Genomic DNA, 13,202 nt, shown 5'->3' with positions numbered 1-13,202 from the left:
TATGCCGCCCCTCTCCGTAGACTCGGGGCGGCTAACAACAGTAATAAAAAACATCATATAAATCCAATACTAAAACAACTAAAAAACCCTTATTGTAAAACCAAACATCCCTACAAACAAACATAGCATGCATAAATTGTAAAGGCCTAGGGGGAAAGAATATCTCAGTTCCCCCATGCCTGATGACAGAGGTGGGTTTTAAGGAGCTTACGAAAGGCAAGGAGGGTGGGGGCAATTCTAATCTCCAGGGGGAGTTGGTTCCAGAGGGCCGGGGCCGCCACAGAGAAGGCTTTTCCCCTGGGCCCATTGAATACAATGAAACTTACACACAAGAAAGAATGATGTTTCTTCAACACTCCCTATTTTTCCACATAATCTCTGTCCCATTCTATAGCCCTCCTCCATCGAGACATAAGGGTGTGTATGCCCTGTCGGTACCACTCCTTGTTCTGGTCACAAAGCCATTTCTGTCTTCTAATGGCCTCACCCTCTGTGCCCAGCAACTAACTGTACTTCTATCAAGTGCAGATTCTCCATAAACTGTACACAAATGTTTATGATTATTCCCAACAGTTTCTTTCTCCGCAGTGAGAAATTCAATGATGACACGCTGCTTGTAACATACATCACTCACAGACGCCATTTCGAAACACTGATGCAGCTACGCTATCTGTCTGAAGAAACGCAAAATTTACACACCCACTCTTGACAGTTCAAATAATGTATATCTAAAGTTTTGTGTTTGTACCATTACTGTAGGCTGAGAAAAAAAAAAGTGGTGCATTACTTTCTGGGCGACCCTCATATTAAACAGCGGACAGTTCAATCTGATTAGAAGGCTCTTTGGAGCAACACCAGCATCTTCCCAAATACCTGTGTCTTCTATTGTATCAGCCTGTAATAGTCACTGTAATAAAGGTAAAGGTAAAAGTTCCCCTTGCACATATGTGCTAGTTGTTCTTGACTCTCATCTCCGTTTCAAAGCCAAAGAGCCAGGATTGGCTGAAGATATCTCCTTGGTCATGTGGCCAGCATGAGTAATCGCCAAATGCACACAGAACGCTGTAATAGGCACTGACTTATTTTATTATTATTATTATTATTATTATTATTATTATTATTTATTAGATTTGTATGCCGCCCCTCTCCGAAGACTCGGGGCGGCTCACAGCAATAGTAAAAACAATGTCAAAGAACAAATCTAATATTAAAAAGAAACCCATATAAAACCCCTCATTTAAAACCAAACAACACATACATACCAATCATAAAATATAAAAGCCTAGGGAGGAGTCTCAGTTCCCCCATGCCTGGCGATATAGGTGGGTCTTGAGTAATTTACGAAAGACAAGGAGGGTGGGAGCTGTTCTGATCTCCAGAGGCAGTTGATTCCAGAGGGCTGAGGCCGCCACAGAGAAGGCTCTTCCCCTGGGGCCCGCCAAACGACAACAGATTATAACAAAATGTTATTTTTCGTATTCAGAATTGTCTAATTTTAGGCTCCAAATACAGAATAGAATGGGATGGGATGGGATGGGATGGGATGGAATAAAATGGAATGGAATGGAATGGAGTGGAGTGGAGTGGAGTAGAACAGAACAGAACAGAACAGAACAGAACAGAACAGAACAGAACAGAATAGAATAGAATAGAATTCTTTATTAGCCAACTGTGATTGGACACACAAGGAATTTCTCTTTGGTGCATATGCTCTCAATGTACCTAAAAGAAAAAGATACATTTGTCAAGAATCATGTGGTACAACACTTAATGATTGCCATTGGGGTTAAATAAACAATCAGGAAACAATCAATATTAATAAAAATCTTAAGGATACAATTGATCTTTCAAGTTGTGATCTTATTTATTTATTTTTATTTATTTTTATTTATTTATTTTGTCGAACAAGTATAGGATTGTAGTTTGTATAAACGTAACATAAGTAGTAAATGATGATAAAAGAAGACAATAGGACAGTAGGACAGGGACCAAGGCACAATGGTGCGCTTATGCACGCCCTTTATAAACCTCTTTGAAAAGAGGAGTGGTCAGCTGTAGACAATCTGAGGTTAATGATTTGGGGGTTTGGGGAAGAAACCCCAGAGTCAGGTAATGTGTTCCAGGCGTGGATCATTCTATTACTGAAGTCGTATTTCCTGCAATCAAGTTTAGAGAGGTTTTCGTTAAATTTGGATTAATTATGTGCTCGTGTATTGTTGCGGTTGAAGGTGAAGTAGTCAATAACAGGAAGGACTTTTTGGTATACGGTTTTATGATCAGATTGGAGGCGATATAGTTGTAAATTACTTAATCCCAGCATTTCAAGTCTGGTGGAGTAAGGTGTTTTGTTGTGAGGGGAGTATCTTCCCACAAAGTAGCTGATTTATTATTATTATTTTAAATGTGAGATAAATACACTAGCTGATTGGTAATTAGATAGACAGATTTTTATTGGCCAAGTGTGATTGGACACACAAGGAATTTGTCTTGGTGCATATGCTCTCAGCGTACATAAAATAAAATATACATTTGTCAAGAATCATGTGGTACGACACTTAATGATTGTCATAGGGGTCAAATAAGCAATGAAGAAGCAATATTAATAAAAATCTTAGGATATAAGGAACAAGTTACAGTCATACAGTCAACATGGGAGGAAATGGGTGATAGGAATGATGAGGAAAAAAAGTAGAATAGAAGTGCAGATTTAGTAGAAAGTCTGACAGTGTTGAGGAAATTATTTGTTTAGTAGAGTGATGGCGTTCGGAAAAAAACTGTTCTTGTGTCTAGTTGTCTTGCTGTGCAGTGCTCTGTAGCGACGTTTTGAGGGTAGGAGTTGAAACAATTTGTGTCCAGGATGTGAGGGGTCAGTAAATATTTTCCCCGCCCTCTTTTTGACTTGTGCAGTATACAGGTCCTCAATGGAAGGCAGGTTGGCAGCAATTGTTTTTTCTGCAGTTCTGATTATCCTCTGAAGTCTGTGTTACTAAAACCTTTTCAGAGCCTCAAAGAAATTGGACTTTGATATGAATACATTTCTTCTATACTGCTCAAAAGAAAATAAAGGGAACACTCAAACAACACATCCTAGATCTGAATGAATGAAATATTCTCATTGAATACAGTGTACTTTGTTCTGTACAAAGTTAAATGTGCACAACAGCATGTGAAATTGATTGTCAATCAGTGTTGCTTCCTAAGTGGACAGTTTGATTTCACAGAAGTTTGATTTCCTTGGAGTTATATTGTGTTGTTTAAGTCAGTGTTTCCCAATCGTGGCAACTGGGAGATATCTGGACTTCAACTCCCAGAACTCTCCAGCCAGCATTCGCTGGCTGGGGTATTCTGGGAGTTGAAGTCCAAATATCTTCAAGTTGCCAAGGTTAGGAAACACTGGTTTAAGTGTTCCCTTTATTCATTTATTTTTGAGCAGTGTACATTCGTATTCTTTGTTAGCCAACGCCGATGATTATACCAGAACACTGGACCTCCAGATCTGATTCCTCGACCTATTGCAATAAGCTTATTATCCTTCATTTGCCAACGTTGCTCGCTCGGCTCATACTTGGTGTAATGCCTTCCTTTACGACCGAACTGTTTCCACTCCTTAGTTAGATAACTGTCCCAATTCTCTGTGTCCCGATTGGCTGAGGCGGGCCTTCTAAAGCAGCTCAGCCAGCTCAGCCAATCCTCTTTTTATCCCGGCCCGATTGATTATAAAGGGAGGGGGGAGAAATTGGGTGGAAGAAATGCTTAGTTCCCCTCCGGTTGGCTTCCTTTCCTTTCCTCAAAACTCTCCCCTCGCTGTCAGATCCCAGCTTTGAGCAATGTAGTTCCAAGATAGCTTCCTTTTAGTAGCTGCCAAGTTACTTTCCTTCTAATCTGGGCCAAACACAAAGGGATTATAAAGGGATTCAGCAACCCGGGAGCCCCTTTCCTTGGAAAGAGAGGGAATTGTGGTTCCCACCCCCACCCCGCTCCCACCGGCTTGGCCATGACTAGTTACCCCAATAGTCGGTCCGGTCCCGTGGACTTTCCCGAGGTCCTGAAATCGCTCCTGGACTATCATTTGCCTTGGACGGCCGCGCTGGAAGGTAGGACAAGCCCCCTCCGCATCCCCAACCCCACGACTCACTCTTTCCCCAGGCTGCAAAAGAAGGAACGTTTGGATTGCCTCTGGGTGTCCGCTGGGTAGTTTGAGCGCCGGGAGATCGGCCAGTTTCCTACGATCGGGCTAAACGGCAAGGGAGGCTCTTCATCTTTGCTCTGACCAGATGGCTGGATGGCCCAAGGGGTGGGGGCTTCAAACAGTAGCCCTGTGACATCTGACTCAGCCTAACCCCCTCTTGCAGATTTGATGAAAAGACAGAAATTCCGGATCATTCAACGAGAATGATAGCTTTATTTTTAAATTAGAAAATTAAAACGGATTATGTCAGGATTCCACAATATCTAGATTAAAAGCCTTTGAATTGTTCAGACCATTAAATTGCTTTTGCTTGGGTACATATTAAAGAGAAGAACTCCAGCAGCATTACCCAATATTATTACAAATAATATTGCAATAATAATAATAATAAGAAGAAGAAGAAGAAGAACAACAACAAAACAATAACAATAATAATATAATATACAAATAATATTACAAAATAATATTATAAAATAATATCTGAGTTCAGGGGGTGGAAAAGGGAGGGAGAGGACTATGGTATACTAAAAAGTTATTTCACTGTATTATTTGCAACTTTAAAAGAAATCCAGAGTCTGTTATAGAAGCAAGCCAGAAAACAAATTTATGCTGCCTGGAAAATCCAGGGAGTCCACAAGTCTTAAAGTTGCCAAGTTTGAAGACTTCTGTGGGGGTTTTTTGGGGTGGGGTGGGGTGACTGTCGAGTGGGATAGGAGCCGAAAATTGTGATCCCACTGTACGTGAGAAAATATTATTTTACTGAAAAAGTAATGGATGCTTGGAACAAACTTCCAACAGACGTGGTTGGTAAATCGACAGTAACTGAATTTAAACATGCCTGGGATAAACATATATCCATCCTAAGGTAAAATACAGGAAATAGTATAAGGGCAGACTAGATGGACCATGAGGTCTTTTTCTGCCGTCAATCTTCTGTGTTTCTATGAAAAATATGTAAGAAAGGGGGGTCGGGAGATGATGAAATGCAGGATTCGCCGATTTAAATTCTCAAGCTTGTTATAGACTTTGAGAGCAGTTCAGATACTCTCTTTTCTATTCTCTCATCCAAATTTTTATTTAAAACAGTTATAAAAATGAGTTTCTGTTGGTTGGCTCTACAAGTTACAAGTTTTGAAACACTCATTCATTTATGAAAGTTGTCTGGTTGTGATGAGGGTACGCTTTTACCCATTTCCTGCATTCCTGGATACTGGGTTAATGCTTGTCTAAGCCAGTGTTTCCCAACCTTGGCAACTTGAAGGTATCTGGACTTCAACTCCCAGAATTCCCCAGCCAGCATCCGCTGGCTGGGGAATTCTGGGAGTTGAAGTCCAAATATCTTCAAGTTGCCAAGGTTGGGAAACACTGGTCTAAGCTACCGTAGTTGTAAATCTAAGGTACTGAAGGTACCAGTGTTCCCTCTAATTTTTTTTTGGGGTGGGCGGAAAAGTATAGTGTCTGAGCGGCAGTCCCTTCGGGACTGGGCGGCACAGAAATAATAAATAAATAAACAAACAAATAAAAAACCCACCCTGTTTTGCCTCATAGAATTTCAAAATAAAATACTGTACTGTGTGTCTATAACAGTGAACTCATAATAGGGCAACTCTATCAATATCAAAATGCCACTTAAATAGTTGAGCTAGTTTCAAACTAGATTTTGATTTTCTTTCTCTCTTCCTTACTCCCATTCTTTTTCTTTCTCTTTTCCTTCCTCTCTTTTTTCTGTTTCTCTCTCTTCCTCTCTTCCTCTCTCTCTCCTTCCCTCTCACTCTTTCCCTCTCGGCTTCTGGGCAGGTTTGAAAAACTCTGAGTTGATGATGATTTTTAAGTGAGCAATTGCTCACTGCTCAGCTTAGAGGGAACTATGGAAGGTACTAAGAATACCCCGTAACAGTGTGACAGAAATATTGAAGGAGATTGCTCCTGTTTCTGCCTCTTTCGATGTGAGGCTAATGACATTGAATGGATATTTTATGCCTGATGAAAACAGAGGAAATGGGCAAAAAGTTATTGTATAGGGATCCCTTGCCACGTTTTTTAAAATAATGGATAAATCTGTTTTCTTCCTTGCAAACTTTGTTCTGACTGTTACATGAAATCAAGTACTATCTGTTCTCTGGGAAAATAGATCTGAAGGAATTTGTCCTGTGGAATCAGGGATTAGGGAAATTGGGAGATCTGTAAATGTTCGGATACATCTATACAGACTATTTTGAAATTGCATTTCCAGATTATGATGCCAGGGCAACACTCCTTAAGAGTGCACATCCTATCTCATAAAGAAATTATTTTCATCTTTACTGCATGTACTGAATATGATGCTTTGGGATCCTAGCCATCACATTCAAACATATTTTTACATCAAGGCCTCTTTCTAAGACAAACATCCCTTAGCTTTTAATAATAGAGCCACTTTTATTGGCAGATGAGAAATCATGCTAACATGGCATGCATAATATCATAATATCTATGAATGTAAGAAAACGCTTTCTTCTGCACCGGACATTTTTTATTATTTACTGTGGGGCACTATGCATTATTGCCCCCTGCTGTATAGAATATTTCTATATTTGATATGTATTTAACTATTCTGGTTAAGCTTTTGAGCGTGCATGGTGTGTAGATCAGTATTTTTCAACCAGTGTGCCGCGGCACACTAGTGTGCCGTGAGACATGGTCAAGTGTGCTGCAAAGCTCAGAGAAAGAAAGAAAACAAGAGAGAAAGAGAGAGAGAAAGAAAGAAAGAGAGAGAGAAAGAAAGAGAGAGAAAAAGAAAATAGAGAGAGAAAGAAAGAGAGAGAGAGAAAAAGAAAATAGAGAGAGAGAAAGAAAGAGAGAGAGAGAGAGAAAGAAAGAGAGAGAGAGAGAGAAAGAAAGAGAGAGAGAGAGAGAAAGAGAGAAAGAAAAAGAGAGAGAAAGAAAGCAAGGGAGAGAGCAAGAGAGAGAGCAAGAGAGAGAGAGAGAAAAAGAGAGAGAGAAAGAGAGGGAGGGAAGGTGGGAGAGAGAAAGACATAGAGGGAGGGAGGAAGGGAGAAAGAGAGCAAAAATGAGAGGAAGGAAGGAATAAGGGTTTTTAGTTGTTTTATTAAATTGGATTGTTATATGTTGTTTTTTTATCATTGTTGTTAACCGCCCTGAGTCTGCAGAGAGGGGCAGCATACAAATCCAATAAATAATAATAATAATAATAATAATAATAATAATAATAATAATAATAATATAATATAATAATAATAATAATAATAATAATAATAATAATAATAATAATAATAGAGAAATAAATAGGGATGGAGAGAGAGAAAAAAGAAGAAGGGAGAGAAAGAAGGAGGGAGAGAGAAATAGAGCAAAAGGGAGGAAGAGAGAAAAAAAGTTGTCCAAACTTTTTTTAGCGCCCCCCCCCCTTCTCAATGTGCCCCAGGGTTTTGTAAATGTAAAAAATGTGCCGTGGCTCAAAAAAGGTTGAAAATCACTGATAGATAAATTGCCCAGGCGAGAATATCCACAAAAGTCTTGTTCCCTAAGATTGTCAATGTTATTAGAGTGACATGTTGGGTAAATTATATCAAGCGTTTTCATTTTCCTGTTAGTACTGTCATACTTTTCTGAACTACCATGCACAACAGGTTTCTGCTTGTTTTTTTTACAGTCAGTGAGATTACCTCTCTTTTAATTTGCTTTGGGAAAGTCTGCATCACATAAGGTTAATGTGCTTATAAGGCATTTTTTATTATTTGTTATATCTTAGATGATTTCTAAATATTTTAATTAGGAATTTGTTTCCCCTATTTCACAGGGGAAAACAGTGATTAGGTTTTTCTTGGATTCAAGGGACACCAAGTGGAAATGTTATTCTGTTTTATATCTTGCAAACTACCTGTGTGTATGTATATGAATTGCTTGCAACCAAAAATGAACTATGTTGTTATATCACAAAGTTCAGTATGGAAGAGAACAGATGATAATAGGCAAAGTAAAAAGAGATGGCTGGAAAGCTGTGGAAAATGAAAGAAAATTAGGGGTTACAGAAAGATATGAAGAGAAGAGAAATCTGAAATCTGAGTTACAAGCAGGAGGAATTAAAAGGAGATGGATAGAAGGGGATGAAAAAATTATGGTGAGACATGAAAAATAAGAAATATAACTGAGAAACTGATGATTGAACTTTTACACTTTTATTTAGGGTTTGGAATTTAATTTTTCATTTGCTTGGGGTTAACTTGGAACTCAATTCTTGCTTTCAGTAAATCAACATGATCTGAAAAAAAAGGAAAACAAATGTTCTTTGTCAGCCTCACTCTCAGCAGTATTCTACAACTGATTGCCAAAATAGAAAGTCTTGTTTCTGTGTATTTCCTGCCTTGTTCTCAAAGATTGGAACTCATGAAATGATATCTAAGGAATACCAGTTGCGGCCCTATCTGGACCGGGACTCACTGCTCACAGCCCTCATGCCCTCATCATCTCGAGGCTCGACTACTGTAATGCTCTCTACGTGGGGCTACCTTTGAAAAGTGTTCGGAAACTTCAGATCGTGCAGAATGCAGCTGCGAGAGCAATCATGGGCTTCCCAAAGTATGCCCATGTTACACCAACACTCCGCAGTCTGCACTGGTTGCCGATCAATTTCCGGTCACAATCATAGTTCCCTCTAAGCTGAGCAGTGAGCAATTGCTCACTTAAAAATCATCATCAACTCAGAGTTTTTCAAACCTGCCCAGAAGCCGAGAGGGAAAGAGTGAGAGGGAAGGAGAGAGAGAGGAAGAGAGGAAGAGAGAGAAACAGAAAAAAGAGAGGAAGGAAAAGAGAAAGAAAAAGAATGGGAGTAAGGAAGAGAGAAAGAAAATCAAAATCTAGTTTGAAACTAGCTCAACTATTTAAGTGGCATTTTGATATTGATAGAGTTGCCCTATTATGAGTTCACTGTTATAGACACACAGTACAGTATTTTATTTTGAAATTCTATGAGGCAAAACAGGGTGGGTTTTTTATTTGTTTGTTTATTTATTTATTATTTCTGTGCCGCCCAGTCCCGAAGGGACTGCCGCTCAGACACTATACTTTTCCGCCCACCCCAAAAAAAAATTAGAGGGAACACTGGTCACAATTCAAAGTGTTGGTTATGACCTATAAAGCCCTTCATGGCATCGGACCAGAATATCTCGGGGACCGCCTTCTGCCACACGAATCCCAGCAACCGGTTAGGTCCCACAGAGTTGGTCTTCTCCGGGTCCTGTCGACTAAGCTATGTCGTTTGGTGGGACCCAGGAGAAGAGCCTTCTCTGTGGCGGCCCCGACCCTCTGGAACCAGCTCCCCCCAGATATCAGAGTTGCCCCCACCCTCCTTGCCTTTTGCAAGCTCCTTAAAACCCACCTCTGTCGTCAGGCATGGGGGAATTGAAATTTCCCTTCCCCCTAGGCTTATAGAATTTATACATGGTACGCTTGTATGTATGAGTGGTTCTTTAAATTGGGGTTTTTTAATATTAGATTTGTTTACATTGTCTTTTTATATTGTTGTTAACCGCCCCGAGTCTTCGGAGAGGGGCGGCATACAAATGTAATAAATACAAATACCTTAACATTTTTATGTGATCAGAGCTAAATTGAAAGAATCATATTTAATTATTAATTTCCAAGCACAATTAATGCAACTTTTAAATTAACAGTCCTTAAAATCCGACTTGTGTTACTAAATCCACCCCTGATAAATGCAGAAATATATTAAGGCATTCCCCAGTCTATTCCCTTCTACTTCAATACATCTATTTATAAGAAGGCCACCACTTCCCTAGTTAACTAACTCAACCACTAATTCCTTTTACATTGAAACTTATCCTAACATTCAATTGGAAACTGTAACTTAAGGCCAGTATTGCATGTCCTCCACTTTGTATTCTGAGTGAGTAGAATACAGATCCTCCTCCAGGTTTTACCTCTTCAGGTACTTGAAGAGGACTATTATATCTCCTCTCCCCAATGTGATCCTCTAATTTGATGTTAAACTGATATATATGCATTGTTTGATGGTATAAATTTCTAGATAACTTAGAGGCAGCAGACTATTTATATAAATATTTACATATTTCATTTAAAATTAAAGGCAAGAAACACCCTACTTCCGCGATGGGGAAGCTATGGCATGTGTGCCTGAAGTGGCATGTAAAGACATATAACCTGGCACATGAGATGTCAGCTGTTCCGGGTTTCTGGCACGCATGCGCACACAATTCAATTCAATTCAATTCAATTTATTAGATTTGTATGCTGCCCCTCTCTGAAGACTCGGGGCGGCTCACAACAATAATAAAAACAATATTATAGTAGAACAAATCTAATATTAAAAAAGCATATAAAACCCTATCATATTTTAAAAAGCCAAACAACACATTCATACCAAACATAAAACAAAATATAAAAAAGCCTGGGGGAAAGGTGTCTCAACTCCCCCATGCCTGGCGGTATAAGTGAATCTTGAGTAGTTTACGAAAGACAGGGAGGGTGGGGGCAGTTCTAATCTCCGGGGGGAGTTGATTCCAACTCCCCCTGGAGTTGGAATTTTAGTCAATGGGACCCGGAGAAGGCCAACTCTGTGGGACCTTATTGGTCGCTGGGATTCGTGCGGTAGCAGGCGGTTCCGGAGGTACTCTGGTCCAATGCCATGTAGGGCTTTAAAGGTCACAACCAACACTTTGAATTGTGACCGGAAACTGATTGGCAGCCAATGCAAGCCACGGAGTGTTGTAGAAAAGTGGGCGAATCTTGGAAGCCCCACAATGGCTCTCGTGGCTGCGTTCTGCACGATCTGAAGTTTCTGAACACTTTTCAAAGGTAGCCCCATGTAGAGAGCATTGCAGTAATCGAACCTCAAGGTGATGAGCCCATGAGCGACTGTGAGCAATGACTCCCTGTCCAAATAGGGACGCAACTGGTGCACCAGGCGAACCTGGGCAAACGCCCTCCTTGCCACAGCCGAAAGACAATGATCAGTTGGCTTTTGTGTGTGTGGCAGTGCTGGAAACTGGAAGAGCTGGTCTTCCGTCTTCCAGCGTGACCATGTGCGCCAGCCAGCTGATCGTCACATGAGCACACACGGCAGTAACTGGAAGACTTGCCAACCGGTGTGCATGTGTGTGCCACAACCCAGAAGTAAATTTTTCGGTGCGTGCATGTTCGCTGGGCAACTCCTCTTCCTGCGGCCCAGATGAACACACACATGTGTGAAGTGCTTCCTTTTTAGTACTCAGTGCCTTGCACGCACACATGCTTCCTTTTCACCACCCTGGACCAGACACAACATAAATCAGATCATATCAAACCATAATATAAGATACATTAAGAATCCTTTGGCTCAAATTCAGATTGTCATTGATGCTATGTGTTTGTCTGTCTGCCTGCCTACCTACCTATTTACCTACCATCTATCTATCATATCCATCCATCCACCCATCCATCCGTCTTCCTTTATTTGCATGTACACTAACATGAAAATATCTTAAAACATGCCTTCAGTAATAAACCTGTAGAGCCAAAATCTAACATTCCTTAGAACAATGTAAATTTAAGATAGCATACAGTATTGCCCAACAGATGGCAGGCAAAGAACAGATATTGATCTCCAAAGTCTTGTCAGGACAGCTAGGGTTTGACAACTTTCCAAAAGATGACTCAAGTAGAGACTGAAGCCAACTAGATATCTTGGGGAGGGGGTGAGCATTTTAATCCAGTAGATCATGGCAATAATGGAGAAAATTGCTTCTCTGATCCTGTCCCCTTCATCTTTCCAACTGAGATTAACCAGGTCATTTCCCAAGCACAACAAATAGTACAAATAGGGGAGAATTTTTGTATCTTGGGGTTGAAATGAGGAGCCCTTGGTGCTTTGAGTTTGGTTGTATTCATGCAAATCTTTTGTTACTCAAATTAGGTAGCATCAATGTAATGTATTGTCTGCAAGAAAACAACCAAACTGAAAGCGTACCAAGGACTCCTCATTTCAATATCTCACAATAAATAGTCTGGTTAGAGTAACTTGGAGGATATATAGACTATAAATATGCTGGGCCTATAACTTCAAGGCTATTTTTTGTTGTTGTTAAGACCAGCATCTGAATTGAGTTTGAATTTAAAAAATATTTTCATATGCACTATTATGAAGCCAGATGCTCCCCATCCTATAACTGTACAGAAATCCCAACTCATAATCCTGTTACTGTATTTTGTTTTCATAACCTGATATTTTACAAAGTGCACAAAGGTTGAACCATCTTTTTCCAGGCAAGGTGATGCATCCATTAAAAAAACTATAATCTCTTCCATACCAATCTTCAGTTTACAGATTTCATACAATCCTCTCTGCCTCCAGAGATCAACCTTATATTAGTCAGATTTATTTGAATGTGATTGAAATTGGGTGTCATTTGTATAGTAATAATAGATTTCAGCCAAAATCTCATCAAGGCACATACCTTGATTATCATGTTATTTTTGTGGTGAGGATATATTTAGAATGTATAAATCTTATTATGATATACAGTATTGTTATAATAAACAATACTGTAATATTCTCAGCTCTAAATTTCGTGCTCAGAGATAGTTCCATTTTGTTTACATAGGCTCTAGATAAGTTTAATAAATTATTATTGCTGGAGGTGTTACTATTATCTGACAAGAAAAAGTTTAAATGGGACTGAACTGCAATATCTAGTTGAATTTTAAAAAAATATGGAAACAGCTGATATTGGTTTAATGATAAAAAGGAATTAGTATAGATTATTTTGTTTTGACTTGATTAGTGTATCCTGGAAAACTAGTCTTTGCCTGTCAGTTTCTTTAAAAGCTTTACTAATCCCTGTTGAATTATTAAATTAGGGTAAGAGAAAAATGATATGATTCAAAATAACCATGCCAATCAAAATAAAGCATGTGCTAAAATCATGGAATGTCATGCTCAATTGTAACATTGAATGTTAAAAAAATCCCTTAAACCAAATTTTATTTTTAGTGTTTACAC

The sequence above is a fragment of the Erythrolamprus reginae genome, chromosome 6 (genome assembly GCF_031021105.1).
Source record: "Erythrolamprus reginae isolate rEryReg1 chromosome 6, rEryReg1.hap1, whole genome shotgun sequence".
In the NCBI taxonomy this organism is placed as follows: domain Eukaryota; kingdom Metazoa; phylum Chordata; class Lepidosauria; order Squamata; family Dipsadidae; genus Erythrolamprus; species Erythrolamprus reginae.
Note: the sequence above shows the minus strand (reverse complement) of the source record.